The following is a 21674-nucleotide window of genomic DNA, read 5'->3' on the forward strand; positions in this document are numbered from 1 at the left end:
CTGGACCACACAGATCAAAGAGAAGCAAAACCCTTTTAACATGGGAAAGGTAGAGAAGAAGCAAGCTCTATAACTGACAAATGATTCTACATTTATACATTCGATTATTTTTACTTATTATAACAACTCGATCAACAGTCTCACTATCCAAAATATTTATGAAAAGTAATGTTATTTGGCAGATAAAATATTTGTTTTGCTCTCTTGCTGTAACCAGACCTCAATTTACTTTTAAGGTAAACATGGCAAAGACATTGTTTGTTCAAATAAACATAAAAACAGCTTTGTTTGTTCATTTCTAATTTTTTAACCGCATCAGCATCTCCGGCTGAATGTTGGTTTACACTATTTCTTAATTAAAAAAATACCAACAAGACCGGGATACAAAATAAATCAATAGAAACTATCTATAACAGCCGATTCCTTCTGACTTTGAAACTCTAAATGACACATCAAAGTAGATTTTTACTGAAAAGGGTAACCTGAAACTTCAAGTCCAGTTAAATTGATGTATTCTCAGGTCTGGACTGCAGACTCCCTGATTTAAATTTATATCTGTGAACCACCCACAGCATTTTCAAGCCAAGTGAAAAAGCAAAAAACCCATGATAGTAAAGACTGCGCCCATGTAAATCAATCAGTTTGAAAGATTTAGACCAAAGCAACAGAGACCCTGTAAACCAGGGGTGGATGTAAATCACTGTTATAAAGCTGTTATTTAATGGCTCAACTAAATTGGTTTCAAAAGACATTGGGAGTTCATTGATTTGTGACTGTACATACTGTACATCATTTTCCAAAGTCACAGCAGGATAATAAAATAAAAACACATTTGACTGCAGTACAAATCTTCACACAGCTTACACTTTTCAGCCACAAAGCCACTTTGAATAAGTTACAGTAGCTTGCTTTCTTAAGGGGGGCACAAATACTCTTAGGCTACGTACACACACTGCACGTGGCTCGACAACTGTATTCATAAATGGCACTCACTGCGGTTGTTTGTTGTACACACACACACACACACCTTTCATTACTGAAGTGAGTGACTCCCTGTTTAAACAAACCACTGAAATCGGGCCATCATTACATGCCGAACATGAGGTTTTGTGTGAGAACATGGAGGCGGTTTATGGTTATGCTTTTGGAAGAAAGTACTGTACGTAATCGATCGAGAGCTCGTCAAGCACAGCTCTGCTCTTTTCTGCAAAACCAGCAGAGACGCCATTTTGCTTTTTTCTGCACTGCTAAATGCAGTACCATGACGGCAGATCGAAATATTTGGGTGATCTTCAGACCAGAAGGCTGGTGGGAACGAGTTGAGTGGTTTCCAAATGACAGGATTAAAAGTGTACGCATGACTAAGAAGTCGTATATGCGTCTTTGTCATTTACTGAGACATTTCCTGGAGTGCCAACACACAGATGAGGCGTTCGGTATCAATGGGGAAACGAGTTGCAGTCGCACTGTGGTGTTTGGGGATACGAATTGTCCCATATTGTTTTATTTAAGTTTTAAAACCAAAAATACATTTTTTTTTCTTACAACAAAATATTATACAACTGTACTTTGATTAAATAGAAAAGTGTATTTTATGTATGCACTATTTACCATTGTTATGAATTTACTATTCATCAATATTACAAAATCAACTAGACTCATCAAGCACCTATATATTCTTTTTAGCCATGTTTATCACACGGAAATGTCTGATAAACAACGGACATCATTGGTTGTGCAGAAATCCACTGAGCACTGCGGTTGTGTTAGTGTGGCTGTAACACACACACAGTTAGTGCGAATAAACTAACCAAACTGAATTAATAACCGCAGTCGATACTTGTTCCGAACAGGATTAACTCATGCGGTTGCCGCTGCCCTTTGTAACCAAACCGTTGTGTATACAAACCATATTAAGATCAAAAGGTGAACTCACAACCGCCTGTGTGTGTACGTAGCCTTAGTTACATCTGATGTTGATGTTGATGTTGCTGCTTCTGTGCTTGCTGATTGCATTTCTGATATTAAGAATTGGATGTCACAAAACTTTCTGCATCTTAACTGTGACAAGACAGAGGTTATGTTGCTAGACACTGACCACCAGTTACGTAAAACCAATGCTGTAAACTTGTCAGTTGATGGTACCATGCTTGAGTTTAGATCCAAAATGAGAAATGTGGGAGTTATTTTTGATCCTGGATTAACTTTTGAACCTCATGTGCAGAATACTGTTAAGGCATCATTTTTCCACCTTAGAAACATCACTAGGTTGCGACCTATGCTTTCTGCTTCTGTAGCTGAAAAGCTGGTTCATGCATTTGTTTTTTCGAGGATTGATTATTGTAATGCTGTGCTTGCAGGTGTCTCCAAAAGCACACTGTCCAAATTACAACATGTTCAGAACTCCGCAGCTCGTATCCTTACAAGGTCACGTGCTAGGGGTCATATCACTCCTGTTCTAGAGTCCCTGCACTGATTGCCTGTCAGGTTTTGTGTTGATTTTAAAATGTTACTTCTTACTTTTAAGCAGGCCCGGCTCCAGCTTCTTTAGGATGGGGGTGCCAATAGACCTCTTAGAGGGGCCACCATTTAGACACATACTTTTAAACATAGTAATTTTCCGTTGCAGTGATAATATAGGCTTATAGGCAATTCCATGACAAACAAATGTAAATGCAGAGTGAATTATTTTCGATGTATTCAGCGCATCTCTGCCATCCATGTTCTACTGGTGTACTTCATTTGGGATGAAGTTTTTATCTCTACCTCTTTTTTTTCTGCGCTGTCTTTTTTATTCCTTTAAACTTAAACTGCCTTTCTATTCATTTTATTTAAACTATTATACAGATATATACAATCTTCCTTTCCACTTTCCAAAAGTAATGAAAAAACTAAACAAAATGAAAGCAATATAATTAAAGTATAAGTTTTCTATTTTTTGACTTGGAGAACTTCTTTCCTCCATGTTCAGACTCATAGTAATAGCTTTTTCATGAGTCAAAATAACTAAGTTTCTCTTTCTGTCATGAAGCATGGATCAACGAAAAGGAGTAAGTATCTGTGACAGAGTGGAGAAGGAATTTCCACATGAAGCTGTAGATACACCAATTATTAAAACTGACACATACATCTTATGCAGCAAAGAAAATGCATCTGCATATCCATGCAGAAGTTTACAGACAGCAGCACAGTCTGCATCTTTGTTGAGTTTTTTAAGCAACATAGGTTTAGCTACAACAATTTCACTGGCCATGTCATTTTTGTCAACAGCTATCATCTGCAGAGGCTCTAGCATGGTAGCATCAATAAATGTACTAGAGTGGGGTACAAGACAAGACAAAGACTTCATTAAATCCAGATTCTTCAGAGAAAATCTGTGTTCCATCTCTGACACTGCTCAATCTAGAATCTAGATTAACACAGGTCTCTTTAATGTCAGACTGCAGTCAGATTTAGCAATACTTGCATAGTCTAAATGTCCTAGTGTTGAAAACACAACAGAATCAGCTAGCTGCTTACTCATGGTTCTCTGTCTCTTTGTAGGATGCAGATCTACAGATACACTACAGGGCTCATTCCAGAAATCTTCATCTTGACTGAGATTTTTTAATGCATCTGCTGATGCATTTATCACCTCACCAGCAGAGCAGAGATCAACAGATTGTGATTGAAGAACAGCATTGGCTGGCTTTAAAATACCAAGAATATGGACAAGGAACTTTCCAAGAACAAAGAAGCTCTGTCTCTTCAGCTGAGAAAAAAGTCCAGATGCTTCTGTACATAAGTCAATGGAAGCAATATTATCCTCTGAGACTTGTGACAGTATATCAAGAATAAGATCCTGATTATCAATAACACATCTGATCACTTCAAAATGGCTTGTCCAGCAAATTTCTAGCAATCTCTTTAGTGAAGGGCCATTGTCCTTTTGAGTAATGTAGTGGCAATGAAAGAATGCATAGAGAACTACAAAGATCAAAACATCTCTTTGCACATGGTTCACTTTGAATTGCATGTGCTGCTACTAAGTGCAGCTAACGGTTGTAACAATGTATGTATGGTATGTGCCTTCCTAGTTTCCATTGCAGCAAAGCCTGCACACCTCCATTAACCCCACTCATCACTGATGCACCATCGTAGCACTGGCTGATGATGTTGTCAGCATTAAAACCAACTTCAGAGAGGTGTTGAAGTATTTGAGTTGTGATATATTCTGCATCCAACTGATGTAATTCAAGCTAGCCAATCAGATGCTCCTCAGGTATTGAATCAGTAACAAATCTTACCATGATGGACAGATTTTCTACATTGCACTTATCTCGTGTCCCATCACTTTTGATACAGTACCCACTCGAACCAGAATGCATATATTTCTCTTTAATTTGGTTAAGAACCATTTTACTTAATGTCTACTTAGTGCAGGTAGGGTCATGGTTACTATGGAACACAGATAGGAACAAGAATGCCTTGGAAGCCATCAAGTTGCTTGCAACTTCTAGTTATCATTATTATTATTATTATTATTATTATTATTATAACAATTTATTATAATAACGATACCCACTGGAGACAAACTGATCTGCATCATGCCAGCCTATTTACAACCCCAAGAAGATGGCAAGGCATTTTACTACCCAATTTTAAAGAAGAATAGATCTTTAATAACACAATAAAGAAAGAAAGCTACAGTAAATTTGTGATTCTTATTAAAAGTTCACCATTGCATTTTTTGTTTTGTCATGTTTTTTATTCCCACAAGCTTCTGCATTTGAAATATATTTCTTCAAACCGATAATGATACACTTTAGGTCATCCTTTAAAAAAACTGTTGGTTTGCTGTGACCCGACAAAATATAATGTCAAACTATAAAGCGCGACTGTCACAAAGACGGCCGGAGTGGGTGGCGTCAGACCAGAAAGGAATTCAAACACAGACAGAGATTTGTGGTTTGGTGAAGCTGAGCGAATGCTTTCGCTCAGCATTTAATAACAAAACAGAAAATAAAAGGTTTGAAACAACAAAACACAGCACACGGCACTTGAGGCCAAAATAAATAGACAAACAAAACGGACTAGACAGTGCACAACAGACAGACGAACAAACACGGTGAGTGAAAACAGTTAACTATTATTATTCTTCTTATTATTATTCTCTTTACCTCCATCTCCAATCCCGTTCTCCACTCACCGAACACCTAACCACGAGTGACTAAAAATGTGCCTATTTATACTGTTGTGCTGGGATTCAATTACTAATTATTCACTTGAATCCCAGCACGTGAATTAATTCTGTGCAACCCCGTGCTCACATATTACATTTAACCAGCACGTGAAGTGATTTGTGCTCTCCTCGTGCCTAAATACAAATCTACACTTTTTAAATACACGTGAAACACAGACCCGTTTATATCCCGTGTACCAATCTATACACCAACATTAACATACGCACCATACATACAACACATAACACACAAAATACACACAGGGGCGGGCACTTTGCCACAGCGACATAAAGAGGATTTGGCCTATTCAGGCAGAACTATCTGAATGCTTATTGATTGGACAAGTACAGTATGCCCTCTCTGTGACCATGCAAAATTGGGAATTTGTGTTTTGTTTTTATTCTATGATTTAAAAGGTAAACTTGTTGTCACTATTATGCTATTCAGCTGGGCAAAAATACAAAAAACAAACATAAAACCTCACTCCTTTAGCAATATAAAAGACCATGGCATGTCAACAACATGAGTGCATCTATTTCAATTATCTAAACAGTGATGTAGTGTAGCTTAATTATACTGTCCTAAATCTTGTAAGACTGCTCTAGTGCTGAAGATGTCAATAAGAGGGTGATCAATACAATTCCCCAGCAGAGGAAAAACACCAGCAAGATTAATAAAATTCAAGTTAAACAGTGGCTCTGTTTACATTTACAGTTGTTTAGATAATTTAAAAAGAGCCCCGGTGTTATTTATAAATATTAACATGTCACAGATGCTCCATAACTTATGAACACAGTATTAGTGTATCCTGCAATATAAACTTGCATTAACATTTACCAATTTGTATGAATACTGATTGTGGGGCTATATTAATCTAGTTCAAATCCCCATGCTAATGACTTCCTGATGTCAAATCCAGTACAGAAGTTACCTTTGCACTCTTTACTGTGGCTGTCCAACAGATTTCAGTATCACAAAACAAGCTCATTACAATACCTTTCATAATAACTACAAGATGTAGAAATGAATATGAGTGCCAGCAGATGTCCAAGATTATACGGTGTATTTCAACTAAATTGGACTAAGCTGTAACAAAAAATGCATAGCAACAAGAAAAAGCTCCAGGAGATTCTGATTTGAGTAAGATACTGTATCATGAACTTGGCATAAAAATACACAAGTGGCCTTCATGCCAAGAAAGTCAGTAAGTACCAGGCAGTGAACAGAGTGGGGTATGCTGCAGCACAATACCATACAGCATTCAAAACAAGGTTGTTTTTGACTAATGGCATTTCCCAAGAGCAGCATAAAGACAAATGCAAAGTAACTGACTTGAAGTAAACATGTGCTTCCCAGTGCTTATTCTACACATTCTATTGGGTCATTCCAGCCGAAGTGGGCTGAATTCACTAGAGGTGTACGTAGACGACATGCGATGGAGAAACTGGTTCCAGGGTTGGTGGTATGTGCACATAAAACAAACCAAAAAAAAAGCTGTCTAGCTCACACACCACACATGTTAAGGATGTCTGAAAGTGAGAACAATTGTCATTCTGAAGCTTTGACTTTATTTCTTCTCCATGTGGGGGGTGGCCTAGACAAATAGTTTGTAATATGGTGTTTCAAAGGCCTTTCCAACAAGAAATAATTAATGTAAGTGGTCTACTTGAGCTGGAATAACCATATAAAAAAAGGTTAACAGTAATTATGTTTAATGTAAACTGAAGCAATCAATGAATGTCACTGTACATTATACAGCTGAATTGGTTGTAAAACATTTAATAATGAATGGATAGGCTAGAATTAGATCCAACACAGCTGTATACAACCAATGAGCCACTGTCCAATGAGCCACTATCCAATGAGCCACTATCCAATAAGTCACTATCCAATGAGCCACTATATCCCACCACTGGATAAGATTAAGGAGCATGACAAAGCTTTGACACAAATGTTGTCTTGGTTTCAGTAGATCAAGCAACACCCTTCTAATATGGTACAGGTGGAGAAAAACAAGCTCTATAACTAACACATAGTCAATTATACATTAGATTGTGTGTACATAATATGTGTAAGCCTTCCTCTGCTCTATGCTTGAAGAGGAATGTTTGATGCATGCCTCACTCAACAGGAAACAGTCTTCCCTGTTCGTGAGCCACACAAGATACATTTTTTTCTTATAAATGTACAGTGTTTTTTTTCAGCACAGAGAAGAGGTAAGGCGTGACTTATTTAATTTAGACAAAAAAATATCATCCGTCTTTCTGCAATTACACCTTTTCATATTATCATTTTACTCTGAACCCTTTCATGCATGAAATATTGAAAATAGCTGGAAAATGTAATTTTTGACATATAATAAATACAGTGCCTTGCAAAAGTATTCAGACCCCTGACCAATTTTCTCATATTACTGAATTACAAATGGTACATTGAAATTTCGTTCTGTTTGATATTTTATTTTAAAACACTGAAACTCAAAATCAATTATTGTAAGGTGACATTGGTTTTATGTTGGGAAATATTTTTAAGAAAAATAAAAAACTGAAATATCTTGCTTGCATAAGTATTCAACCCCCACACATTAATATTTAGTAGAGCCACCTTTCGCTGCAATAACAGCTTTAAGTCTTTTGGGGTAAGTATGTACCAGCTTTGCACACAGTGTCGGAGTGATTTTGGCCCATTCTTCTTGGCAGATTTGCTCCAGGTTGTTCAGGTTGGTTGGACGACGCTTGTGGACCACAATTTTCAAATAGTGCCACAGATTCTCAATGGGATTGAGATCAGGACTTTGACTGGGCAACTGCAGGACATTCACCTTTTTGTTCTTGAGCCACTCCAATGTTGCTTTGGCCTTGTGCTTGGGATCATTGTCCTGCTGAAAGGTAAATTTCCTCCCAAGCTTCAGTTTTTTAGCGGACTGAAGCAGGTTCTCTTGCAGTATTTCCCTGTATTTTGCTCCATCCATTCTTCATTCAATTTTAACAAGATGCCCAGTAACTGCTGATGAGAAGCACCCCACAACATGATGCTGCCATCACCATACTTCACTGTAGGGATGAGGCATGGGCAGTGTTAGGTTTTGCGCCACACACAGCGCTTTGAGTTTTGGCCGAAAAGCTCTATCTTGGTCTGACCACAAAACCTTTTCCCACATCGCAGCTGGGTCACTCTCATGCTTTCTGGCAAACTCCAGACGTGCTTTCAGATGGTACTTTTTGAGTAACAACTTCTTTCTTGCCACCCTCCCATACAGGCCAGTGTTATGCAGAGCTCTTGATATGGTTGACTGGTGCACCATTACTCCACTCCCAGCCACTGAACTCTGTAGCTTCTTCAAAGTGATTGTAGGCCTCTCTGTGGCTTCTCTCACAAGTCTCCTTCTTGTTTGAGTTTTGAGGGATGGCCTTTTCTTGGCAGTGCCTGGGTGGTGTGATGCAGCTTCCACTTCCTGATTATTGATCCAACTGTGCTCACTGGGATATCCAAACACTTGGATATTATTTTGTACCCTTTCCCTAATCTATGCATTTGTATTACTTTATCTCTAACTTCTGTAGAATGCTCTTTGGTCTTCATTTTCCTTCAGATTCACAGCCTGACTAATGATCCTTCAACAGTGGGGTTTTTATCCAGAAAATGTGACAGCAACTTTAATTGTTCACAGGTAGAGGCAATTTCTTTCATCGGTGTAAACTGGGAGCTTCCACAGCACAGGGGTTGAATACTTATGCAAGCAAGATATTTCAGTTTTTATATTAATTTTTTTCATTTAAATTTACTTAAATTGTCTTCCATTGCATTATATGGGGGGGGGGGGGGGGGGATGGCATCCTTATATGAGGTCATCCTACATTTGCATCTTCCATGTGTCAACATATAAAAAATAGAAAAGTGTTTGTTTTATCTGAAGTCGCCATACAAAAAGGGTTAATTTATACTCATTTTCATATTATTTGTCCACTAAACTTGAATTTTCAACTGATATGTAGAAATTAAACTAGAAAATCAAGTCAGACATCTGTAATACAATACGGGACACTCTACACACAACCTATTAAATTTTCTACCTGCTAAATTGCAACAGCAACTATTGTACTTTGCGTCAACAGATTTAACAGGCTGGTCATCATGGTTAAGGGCTTATTAGTAGTCCTTTCACAGTAACAGAGCCCTGCAGCTACGCAGTCTAGATCAAATGTCTTTGATTTTTCTCCTGGATAAAAAGCGTCATTGAAGTAAAGTAACAGATTTTTTTTGTGGACTTAGTGATATTTTTTATTTATTTAGTCATTCATTTGAAGTTGCTTGGCTCTGTCGAATCTCTCATCCAGAACTTCATAGACTAGCGATTAAGAGAAAAAAGTCCACCAGAAAGGAAACACAAAACATATGTTAAACTCTATTCACTTATTGCATTTATATCAATCTGCGTTGATTATGGGAGGCCTGTCAACATGTTAGTACATTTTTCATTCCACCAGGAGGATGACTTACTTCAGCTGGCAAAAATGTCACACTGGCAAACACAAGAAAAAACATTATGAGCTAAAAAAAAATGTTGAAGCAAAACTTTATCTGCATGCAATTGATAGACCACAATGCAGTCCTGGATGAACTCCAGAAGTATTATGTGCAGTTAAACTGTTTTAAAAAAAAAATCTAAACCATACATCAATATGGTCCAAACTAATTTTAACAATATTCTGTAGGTACAATTGTTATGTTTTTAATAGTTAGTGTTTATACATTTTGCTGGAGCGAATGTTGCTTCAAAACTCAAGTAAATACATATTAGAATATTCTTTCACTTTTAATGAACTGAAACACAGCATATAATACAGTATTTGAGTCCTCATTTAAATTCATAAAGCAGTGATGAGTCAATAAAGTGGTTGTCATTCTCTGGTTGATTCATGTTCATTTCTCGTACAAACAACACACACCAAATAAGACAGCAAAACCCAGCACTTTGGGTTGAGCACATTATTAAGAGCTAAACTGCAGTTTGGTGTTGGTGAGAGAGTGACGTTCCTCCATGTTGACAGCTACTAATCCCTTTGTTCAGATACAGTAGCTATGATTTACCATTCACTATCCTGTGTCATTGTGTCATTGCACATCTTTAATTTTGTGGTTGTGTTAACTGTGTTTTAAAGAATGAGTGAAATGTATTTCTGGTGTTGTGGGTGCCCCACTTGCAAGCAATGCACACAAGGAAAAACTGATAAGGTTTATGTAGATTTAATAAGGCACACATTCTGATCACCATACCATAGATTACAGTGATTCTATTACCCACTTTTCACTACATAAGGAACGAACACTACCATTCTAAAACTAATTAGAAACACCTCATAAACTTCCAATCACTGGTTCACTAACTTAATTGGGGCAGTTTTTTTTGTATTTCTGATAAAAGCATACCTAATGAAGATTTGGAGAAAAAAGCTCTTGGAATCAGCAGTAGTCAATAATGTCTACAAAGCAGGCAGGTCCTCTAAATCACTGCACAGCACAGTCACTGACATACAGAGCTGTGTGCTGCAAGATGCCAAGGGTTCACCCAAGTGAAAAAAGTGGCAATCCTCTTTCACTGAAGCGAAGGTGCTACTGATATTAACAAATAAAGGCCTGGTTTCTGCTGGAGCACATAAACTAATTCACAATGTAACAATGTTACAGAAAGACTTCGGTTCCAGGCAAGAAGCCACAAAGTGACATTAAAAAAAAAAAAAGTGATTGATTTTCTTTGCACTTTTACACCGCCAGAACGTTTCTATACATAACACTGGGGATGTATTTAAAGCCAATTAGATACACTGCATGTTTAACTTATTTGCATTGTAAAATAATGTAATGTGAGGCTGATCAAAGATCCCGGAGAGTTTGGATGGAATTAAAAGGAGGCCTGGCTGGCCTAGGTCACACTGCACATTTAACAGGATCGGGTGCACACGTGTTGACTACATTCAGGGTCAGGCGTCTCATCTGCATATTTTAACATCAGGTTGCAGAAGATCAACTTTAAAACTTGAGACGTGTCGATGCTGAAGTTGAAGTATAGATTTGTGTTGACAAGTTATAGAAATAGGAGACATTCAGAGACTAAAAGCAAATAAGGTAACGGTGTCTCTAAATAAAGTTCTCTATGTAAAACCATGGTACATACCACGGTCTCCGACAATAAAGACTTTAAATAGCTATAATATACTAACGCACTACTACAGACAGATGGATATAGTCATGAAAACAAAAGCACTACTAATGCTTTAAAACTATTTGTAATAGATTCAAGGATTAAACATTTTAATGCAGTAGTATTAAGCTATAGTGGTTTACAGTGTATTTAGATGATGAACATTTTTATTGAAAAATAATCTCATAGACAGTAATGTTTATTATAGACTAAATATCATCATGGTTGACGTCATCTGCTTTAAAAAAATCCTACACAAGACGCGTCTCAGAATTGCATTCTACTGCAACAACAAACGAAACCCATCAGTTTCGACAGAGAACTAATTTTGAAATTCAGGATCGCTGCAAAACCATGAATCAAGCCAAGTTCGATACTATAACCAATGCTGTTGGATAGCTACCAACTGCAGACCCGTCAATATTTTTAAACAATATTATTTACAATTATGGAGGATATAACCGTTACTCAGTGAATGTTTTGTTTTATTTAGGCAATTTCAAGTTATTCATAAAAGAGAATTTAAAATGAGTATTATTATTTAAACGGCAATGAAAAACATCAGTTTATGAGTAAAGGGAACTGTAAAGGAAACTGATAATAGTAAATGCAGTAAGGTGAGTAATAACCATTGTGATTTAGCAGTTGGTTCAAACTATTTAACAGCAATGCTGAATTGTAAATAAATATAAAACTATAAAGAGAATCCAGAAATAGGAAAACAGGGTTGTTATGCTGGGTTGTTTTTTGGATGATAATAATAATAATAATAATAATAATAATAATAATAATAATAATAATAATAATAATAATAATAATAATAATAACAATTAGCATCAGTAATAAAACAAACTTAAATGAGATCGATGCAGTAGTTGTATCAATTAAATATGCTATTAAAACCAAGATTAACTGAGATTTTTTGAAATCTCAAGATTAATTGCCATTCATTTTTTTAATCGCTTGACAGCCCTAGTTTAAATATTTACAAAACATGGCTATTGCTCATATGCTGTATATTTTGTATATACTGAAATAAAGTATAATGACCATCATAAACAGTTGTTACCCTTTGAATTCCCATGTGGTAGGATTCAATGGATTGTTATGAGGCAGATGCTTGTTATGAACATATCATTTATTTTCTTCTCTTTTCAATTTAACAATTTCCATGAATGATGTTCCAAGCAACAGCACTGTTGTAATGCCTCATTAATTCCACCCACTTGTGACTAAATCGTCAAGATTAAACAAGACTTTAGTATAGATCAGAAGCATCATTCACTCATTTTATACCAACTTGTTTACATCAATGAATCGTTTGTACAGGGACCTGAAAGGTTTCTAAAAAGCCAAACAAGTTTCAGTGATGTGTACATAAAGAAAAAGTCAACTTTCGTTATGTTGAAAGCCAAACAGGATTTGCTAAGAATAAAAGTCAAGAAGAAGAAGAAGAAGAAGAAGAAGAAGAAGAAGAAGAAGAAGAAGAAGAAGAAGAAGAAGAAGAAGCATTTTATTGTAAAAACTCCTTAGGGGCAGTTGAATTAGCAACTGATTAGTGTTGTACTAAACATTACTGCTTATAATTAAGCAACAGATATATCTGAGTTTAGATTAACAGTTTAGTGAATGCATTAACTCTTGGTAGCAGAAGTATACAAATAATGGGTACATTTAAAACTTTTATTGGGCACCATGTGTCAAGTAAGAGATCCTTCACAAAGATAATATTACAATTGTAAAGAATACACTAACTAGTTAGCAATGATAACTATCTCCACAGAAGTTTGCATGTGCTTGTCCTGTCATGTTTGAGAGTTAATTCACACCACCTGTATTACCCTATTTTTTTACAACCTCCACCCACCTTCTTTTAAAGTCTAATAAAATAGGCTTTACAAAACAGATACCGGTAGCTTTGCTGGTGAATTATGTGTTCTCAGTCTAATGAGAGACTTCACCTCCATACAGTTCAGTACTCACATTGTTAAAGAAGAGGTATGTTTCCAGTCTGAAACAGCAGACAGCTTCAAAAACATTGTATGTAAAATTCCAATCAAGGCTGGCGCAGTTACAAGATTTGGCCATTAGTGGCACTGTGTGCTATACATAATGTAGTGAATGTATAAAATGTATAAAGAACCTTTTAATCCTGAGTCTCCTGTACTGAAGATGAAAAGATATTAAAAAGCCAAAGCGTCACATACCATTCTGGAATGAGGAAACTTACTTAGCAGTCCACTTACAGGAGGTTTTTTTTTTTTTTTGCTAAAAGATTATAAAAAAAACAACCTGTGGCTACCTTATTGATTACATTATTCATTCTTCTGGTTAACTTGCTCACTGGGATGTTACTACGAGGCACAGAACCTGTTTATGTTGAGTTAAAGTAAGTGTAGTAAGAGGAATGGTTTGGCTCGGTGGAGATGGGTTGATGCAGTAGCCACATTTTAAGCATTCCTCGAGGACCACCTTGGAGCCCGGTTGTCATTTCATTCTGTACTAAATGCCTTGATAACATCCATAGTTTTAACAGCAAGACTAATATTCCAATTGTACCACTGGAGGCCGTAATAGCAATTTTCAAAAGTGATAGTGTTTCTATGCTTGTGTTTATTTGTGGGTCATTGAACCATTGAGATGTTCCTGGAGCATTTGGCTCTAGACAAGTTGACAATGTGAACCTGGGATTCACTTAATGGCAATATAAGTACAACAGACATTAAAATAGAACTAAAAATGTAACAAGGGTTAAATCAAGGTTTTAATACTGGAAACAGAAGTGTGAGTTTACAATGTATTCATGTTTAGAGGAGCCATTAAAATGTAGAAAATTGAATACCAAAAGCATTGTCACCTTACTTTCAATGAAAAATATAAAACAGTATTCAGCAACTACAGCTATAGCCAAACGTTTTGCATCACCTAGAATTTTAGGATTGAGACATAATAAAACTATATGGACATCTTTTAGATCTTTTATTTAACATCACGTAATCAAAGAAACTACAAAATGATGCCGTAATAGCAGTACAACATTTCAGATTTCGAATTGTCACATTTTTTAATTTGTGTCAGTTTTTCATTAAGTGTACAGAAAACTACAAAGCGGTATGTAATTCGATATGTTAACGTAACATTATTCAGCAGGTTTCATTCGACATGAGTTAATTCTGTAGGGTGAGCCAAAACTTTTGGCCATAGCTGTATGTGGCAACAAAGTTCAAAATATAGAATAAAGTAACACAGACACACTGCAGCATTTGTCGGCGCTGAATTCTTTCTCAGATAGGACGGATATCCCCAACTGCAGACCAGCAGTGTGCTGAGCTTCCTTTTAGTCCGAAGTATGACAGTCGCTTTGATTCATGTTTTCTTTAAAGCAGCAGGCTGAAGATCACCAAAAAGCTCACAGCCCTTGCGCAAGCAAACAGGCACACAGGATGAATATCAATTGTCACAGTTGCATTGCTATCAACCACCACCACCCTGTGGTTTGACTGTGCAAGCTCCTTTGAAGTGGACCAACCACAGGCAAGAGTTTACTTCCGCTGGGTCTTTCTAGGGACTGCTCTAACACTGACTGATGTGGACGCCGTTTAAGCAAACAGTAACTGACGTACTGTACTTACTGTGAATGAAATACAGTCCACTATTCAAGAAATGCAAGCAACTCTTGCCCCATCCCACGCTCTGACACAAAGTAAGGATTAGTGATGCAAGTACATCGCTGCTTGTGAAGCGTGCATGTACACAGCATTATGGTTGGGCAAAATGTTTAAATCATCTACTATAACATTCACAACAGGGCACCAATGGGCAACCAATGACCATCACTAATGACCGTCTCTGCTGTCTTTCCCGCTGTGGCTGAAATTGACTTGAACAGGCAGCTACAGGTCAAAGAAGGTATTTGCATGCATGGGACAGCTATTTACACATGTGCTGTTTTGTGTCCAACCCCTCCCCTCCCTAGATGTGTGAGAGTGAAACTCTCTAAAGCACTGAACAAGTGTGGCAAAGAGAATGAGCTTGGTTAAGATATTGTATATATTATTTGAATACTGGATGTGCGAATACATATTTAAAAAAAAGACAATTACAAAAGAAATATTGAAATAAATTAACAAAAGTTTGCTATTATATTGAATTTGTATATGTCAACAGTAAACAACCATTTACACAACAGGTTCAGCTGCCCAACAGGTCTAGCTGTTGCTGCATTCAATATTTGGCGAAAAGGGCTTTGTCATTGTTTACCCTTGTATTCTTTTCAAACCCTTGTATTCTTGTATCTGTACTCCCTGTGGGAAGGGGATGGCCTATTTATTTCAAAGGATTATCCCCCCCCCCCCCCCCCCCCAACCACTTCCTGGTGACAAACATTTGAAATACAATTAAATAATAAGATCTCAATCTGCATCCTCTTCCAGAGGATGTACAAGAAACTCTAGAGCTTGACGGCAGTTTGACAAAGTGAACAAGGCAACATCTGGCATGAAAGGAAAACAAACTTGAACAGACCCCCAATCCAAAGGGCACTTTGTCCTGAGAAAACCTCAAGAGACGCAAGCATAACAGAGCCTTATAAAAGTTTACTGCGGTATATCAAGGTAAAAGCACAGCAAAGCTAAGTAAAGCCAATCTTATTTGGAAAGTATTCCAATACAAATGTATTCCTCTGAAGAAAGCCTGGCAGAACTATAAGAAGACAGCATTGTTTGGAAAAATAATGATATGTACAAATTTTTAGTGGTCCTGATGCAGTAGAACACAGTCTGCCACTGATATGATACAATGGTACTTCAAAGGACTACAAGTAGTCCTTGTTAAGTACTTATACACTGTAAAACCATCGGCATGTAAAAATGTGAAAATGTTACCGCTGGGGTTCCATTCTACCAGTGGTTCATCCCACTGCAATAAGAACTACTCCGGATCACATAGGCAAGAATACAAGAAGAAAACTATGAGAAGTATGGAAAAATTACCTTTCATAAAGAATAATACTACAGTAAATGTCTGGCAATAATCACTGGAAAATAATGGGTAAATTGGTGTGATAACAATCTGACAACTCAAAAACGAGAGGGTATTTCTTCAAAGGGAGGTCTTGTAGTTAGAGTGACACAGGAGAATGCACAGTGATCAACAGTATAGAAATAAGCGCTACAAAGAGGACAAAAGGGCTTTCAGATAAAATCAAAGGGAACGTACCACTCACACAGATGTAATGTAGGAGAAGAACAAATTATTGTTTTCATTTTTTAACCATCAAGAGGTACGCTTATGTGGCAGAAAGTTGTCCATTGCATGGCCCCACATCTGGCATCATAGTATTTAAACTGAAGGGTCTATTTTAATGACAGAAACAGTCCCTGTGAGAGAGAGCGAATGAGTCCAAGTCAACAATCTCCCTCCCGACCTGTGAGGGCACGGTATACCAGGAACAGTGTGCCCCGGACTGGATGGTTTGACAGTTCATTCCAGGGCCAGTCGGAAGTCGGACATCCAAAAAGGGGGCGAAGCCACAATACTGGCAGTCAGCGCCTTACTGAGGTAGCCAATGTGTCAGTCATGGATTGGAGGAGACATGATTACACTCGCTACCAAAGGGGGCATGACGACTGTTTTTCATGTTGTTTTGTCGGTCTATTAATAATTGTATTTGTAATTGTTAATCGCTAATCAGCCAGCATCAGCCCCAGACTACACTGCACTACTGTTTCACTGTTGCTGTATAATTCACCACTTACACAAGAAGCACTCACTGTTGGGATTCGTGACTGTGTCTGTGTATAGTGTGTGTTATTATTATAGTTTTACTGACTTTACACAGTCCCAGATACTAATACTGCTTCTCAAACTTGTAAAACTGCTCTCTCAGACCTCTTTCCTGCATATATTTACTGACGTTAATGATGTTAATAAGAACTGAACCAAACTGTGATAACTAAAGGAAGCATTGAGTTTACAAGGAAATAACTGTCAAAGAATATGCAGCAAGGTCTATGCATCATTTATTTATAGCTATTATATAAACGAATGAGCTATGAAGATAGATTGAGTAAGCTTATTTATTTAGCCTACAGCAAAGAAGAATTAGAGGGACTTAACTGAAATATTTAAAATCTTAAAAGGTGCTGAAACATTAACCTCAGTCAATACTTTATGTGCAGCACTAAAACCAGCACCAGAGGACACTGTTGGAAATTAAGTAGAGACAAACGTGGGGCAGAGGGTAGACACTTCCTTTAGCACAGAGAGTGGTGGGATTATGGAATGGGTTACCTAGCCATGTTATTGATGCTGAATCACTGGGATCCTCTAAAGCCCAACTTCACAAAGTTTTGAATTCAACTGTAGGCACAAGCATTGATGGGTCGAGTAGCCCCCTCATTTTCTTATGAGGTCCTGGAATATAATAAATGTATTGCTTTCGCTCTAATTTCAACATAATTAGTCACTCTGCAACAGTCTATGCTGTCCTGTGAATGACAGCCATAGTGACGTTTGCATATCACAATTGTACTGTGCCCTCTTATCACAGGGTAACAGGAATCAAAACCCCAATGAAAGTGAACAACAGAGAAATAGACTCAACAAAGATCTAAACAGACTCCATCTACAACCTTGATTTTTAGTTTTGGTCAGTTCATTCGCTTTGTGACCGCAGGGCCAGCACAGGTACATCTCAATAGTGCAGTACCAATACAAACAGATGATGAGGTCTTTCGTCATTGGTACATTACAAGGTACTATAAAATCATAAGGGCTATCTCCATTGACTACGAAAAGGGGGATCCCACCCAGGAACTACAGTCCCACCGATAAGATGTGACAATACATTCCTCTGCTTATCCGCAAGTTTACACTGGAGCCTGTGCAGTGTGGCCATCTGGGACAGGATGTGAGATCTGAGTATGATCAATGTTTGCTGTCTGCCCAGTGATGGGATTAAGTGAGTCCATTTTGAACCTTATTTTTATTCAAGCAGCAGGTACATGTTTTTGAAGATATGGGCCAGTGCTTTCAAAATTAAGAATAATGCAAGATAAGAGTGGGGCTAGGAGAATTATCAATTGACAGTGTCGCCAGTAATCGGCAGTCAAATTCATTTTTCCAGTTTAGATATAATTCTTTGGTGTCTGTTTCCTACATTATTTCATAGTAAAGCCTTCTGTTCACTTTTTCAGACAGATGTTCGGTTGACCTGTCAGTTCATAAGTTTGGTGTTCATAACTTGGGGGTCCTACTGTAGTACATCGATAGTGTTCATTCAACAATAGCCAAATAGTTTATTAATAATAATAATAATAATAATAATAATAATAATAATAATAATATATTTATTTTTATATAGCGCCTTTCATAGTGGACCAAAGGTACCAAAGGTAGCTGTGAACTGTGCAGAGGTAGCTGTGAACTGTGCATTGTATGTAGAGTCACTTACAATAGGACATTGATTTAACATCTCATCTGCAGGATGGAGCACAAGGAGGTTAAGTGACTTGCTCAGGGTCACACAATGAGACAGTGGCAGAGGTGGGATTTGAACTGGTGACCTTCTGGTTACAAGCCCTGGACTTTAACCACTGGACCACACTGCCTAAAGTGCTACATTATTTGTGAAAAAAACAGTAGTCTATTAGTACTACTGGGGATTGTACTGGGTTTTATTTTTCTGGTAAGTGGTATAACTTCATATGGAAATGTGTTTATCATCTTTATTTTAAAATATTTTTTATGCATGTGTAGGAGGCTGTGTGGTCCAGTGGTTAAAGAAAAGGGCTTGTAACCAGGAGGTTCCCGGTTCTAATCCCACCTCAGCCACTGTGTGACCCTGAGCAAGTCACTTAACCTCCTTGTGCTCTGTCTTTTGGGTGAGAGGTAGTTGTAAGTGACTCTGCAGCTGATGCATAGTTCACACACCCTAGTCTCTGTAAGTCGCCTTGGATAAAGGCGTCTGCTAAATAAACAAATAATAATAATAATGTGTGATGGTGGCTTTCTGTAATTGGCAACATCCCATTTACAAGTGTCAAAATGTATCTAAAGTATCCTTACTCTACAGCTTGTGGCAAACTAAATGAAACTTTACCCATACTCAGTACTGTATACTGGAATTTGATAGAGGGAGAAAATCTATAGATTTTGAAAATACTTCAAGTGTACAATTATTCATGTCTTAATGTTACAGACATCACACTTCCTGAAATGATCCACCCTTTCAGTGCTTTAGTTTGACTACCATAAGCCGGTCACCAAAGTACATTATGGTTATGAGGCAATGCAGCTTTAACATAAAACGATGTGACTCTGTGTGTGAGAATGTTGCTATTTTAAAATTGGACCCAATTCCTTACTGGCAGCTTGTTTACAAAGAAGCAATAACAGAATAACGTTGCATAAAAACACAGTTCAAGCCACACACATAGGGAAATGAAGGAGGTGGGACCCCACAAAGCCAGCAGCTGATATGCTTCATGGACCTTCAAGAAAACTAAGGCATCCTCTTTTCTCGAGTTCCCTGCCAAATCTCACATACAGTATTTCTTCTTAAATCAGGTTGTAGACTTAATCTAACCATTCATTTTGTAAACACATTCTCTTTGCATGTACCTGGCTTCATAATGTTTAATAAAATGTATCAATGTGTTTTATAGGAAGGAAATACATGATATATTGCTGAATGGCAAGACATACTGTACTGGGGCATTCTGCAACTTAATGTAAATAATTGTGCAAATATAAATTGTCCCACAGTATCCAATTAAACACTAAAACCATTTCCTTGGTGTCATTTATTTACATTCTCCCACAGTCAAGCGTTCTGTGCATTCAGCTTTTTCAGAAAGCAACCCATGTTGACAGTACAGTTTGTTTACATTCATAACAATAGTTTCAGCTGTAAAGGTTTAAGCCCAATTTACAGTAACATGTGTTTATAAATAATAGATAAAAGAAGACAATTAAAAAAAAACGCTATTTTTCAAATGTTGTTTTTATAACTGAAAATGTACAGGGAACAAGTATATACAAATATTCTATGTAACCATCTTATCTTTTTGTAATATTAAAACAAAAAGGGTACAACCCCATTCAAAGTCACTCTCCAGTCTGTGACTGACTTGTCTCTACTGCAGTGTGACTTCTGCATTCCTGAAAAGCAGACATCTGATGCTCTCTATTACTTTACTTGAATAACACAATGGACAATACCGAATATTTCGACAACAATTAGTTTTTAGTTGTGCACAAAATCAGCATACAGTAATGGAAAGAGTTGCATGAGTTGTATAAAGTGATGCTGTAATAAGTGAAGGCTCCCTATCTATTCTATTTTGTAAATTTCTTGTGGCAACATGTTTTACAAGAACATTCCCTAAATAGGTGAAGAGTATATGAAATTATTCACATTTTACATAATTCATGCATGCCAGTCCTAGTCACCTTAAATAGCTTTTGAACTATCTAAACATCTTTAAATGGTTTACCGGTACCGTATCATAAACTTAAAAGGATTATAATATCGCAATTTATGCAACGCAGGTAAAGTTTTCTAATATTCTACCATGTAAGCATTGTAGTTTCTAGTTAAAGCATGTCAAAATATATCATATTCAGGCATTATCGTCACCTTATAAGTTCAATTTAAGGACACGACCCCGTTCTTTAAGAAGAACGTTAATTGCATTAGATTTACAAAACATGCATTTTCAGAGACTCACCCTGTCCAGCTTGGTAATGGCAATCACAGATCCCGTGATGGCGTTTCGTGGTTTGCAAGTTCTGGAAACTAGACAGAAGTGTAGCAAGATTTCCTAGGAAGGAGTATTTGAAGTTGTAGAGCCGTTTCCAGTTCCTTCTTGCGTCTCTCCAGAACAGTCACACTTACTCGAGTTTGCAGCGACCGGGGATTCCCTTTCAATTCGAAGACGACCACCAACGACATTATGTATGGGATATGCCTGCTTATTGGGTAGGTATGAACTCTATACCAGAACTGACGATAGGCCTCTTCCTGGGATGACACATTCGGTCCAGCCCACCGAGGGATTAAAACTGTCATCCTGAGGAAGCCATTTCTCATTTTCCTTCTCAAGATGAGCTGAGCGTGTTGATAGAAAAGAGCTTCTGAATCATGTTGTATTTCACTTGATGCTCAATGTGTTCCACCCACATCCCAAGCGCAACACACACCGTCAGCTGACGGTGTTTCATATGTGCTTGGCAGCCCTACGCTGGTG

General features: G+C 37.4%; 1 long non-coding RNA gene across 1 annotated transcript in view; it reads right to left on the reverse strand.

Annotated features, from left to right (window-relative positions):
• Positions 1 to 21301, reverse strand: part of LOC131698901 (uncharacterized) — an 83100-nt gene extending 61799 nt beyond the window's left edge. Inside the window, exon 1 of the long non-coding RNA XR_009307896.1 lies at positions 21156 to 21301. This is a non-coding gene — a long non-coding RNA (uncharacterized LOC131698901). The remainder of the gene's footprint in view (positions 1 to 21155) is intronic.
• Positions 21302 to 21674: the final 373 nt, after the last annotated feature.

Source organism: Acipenser ruthenus, chromosome 20, assembly GCF_902713425.1.
Source record: "Acipenser ruthenus chromosome 20, fAciRut3.2 maternal haplotype, whole genome shotgun sequence".
Lineage (NCBI taxonomy): Eukaryota > Metazoa > Chordata > Actinopteri > Acipenseriformes > Acipenseridae > Acipenser > Acipenser ruthenus.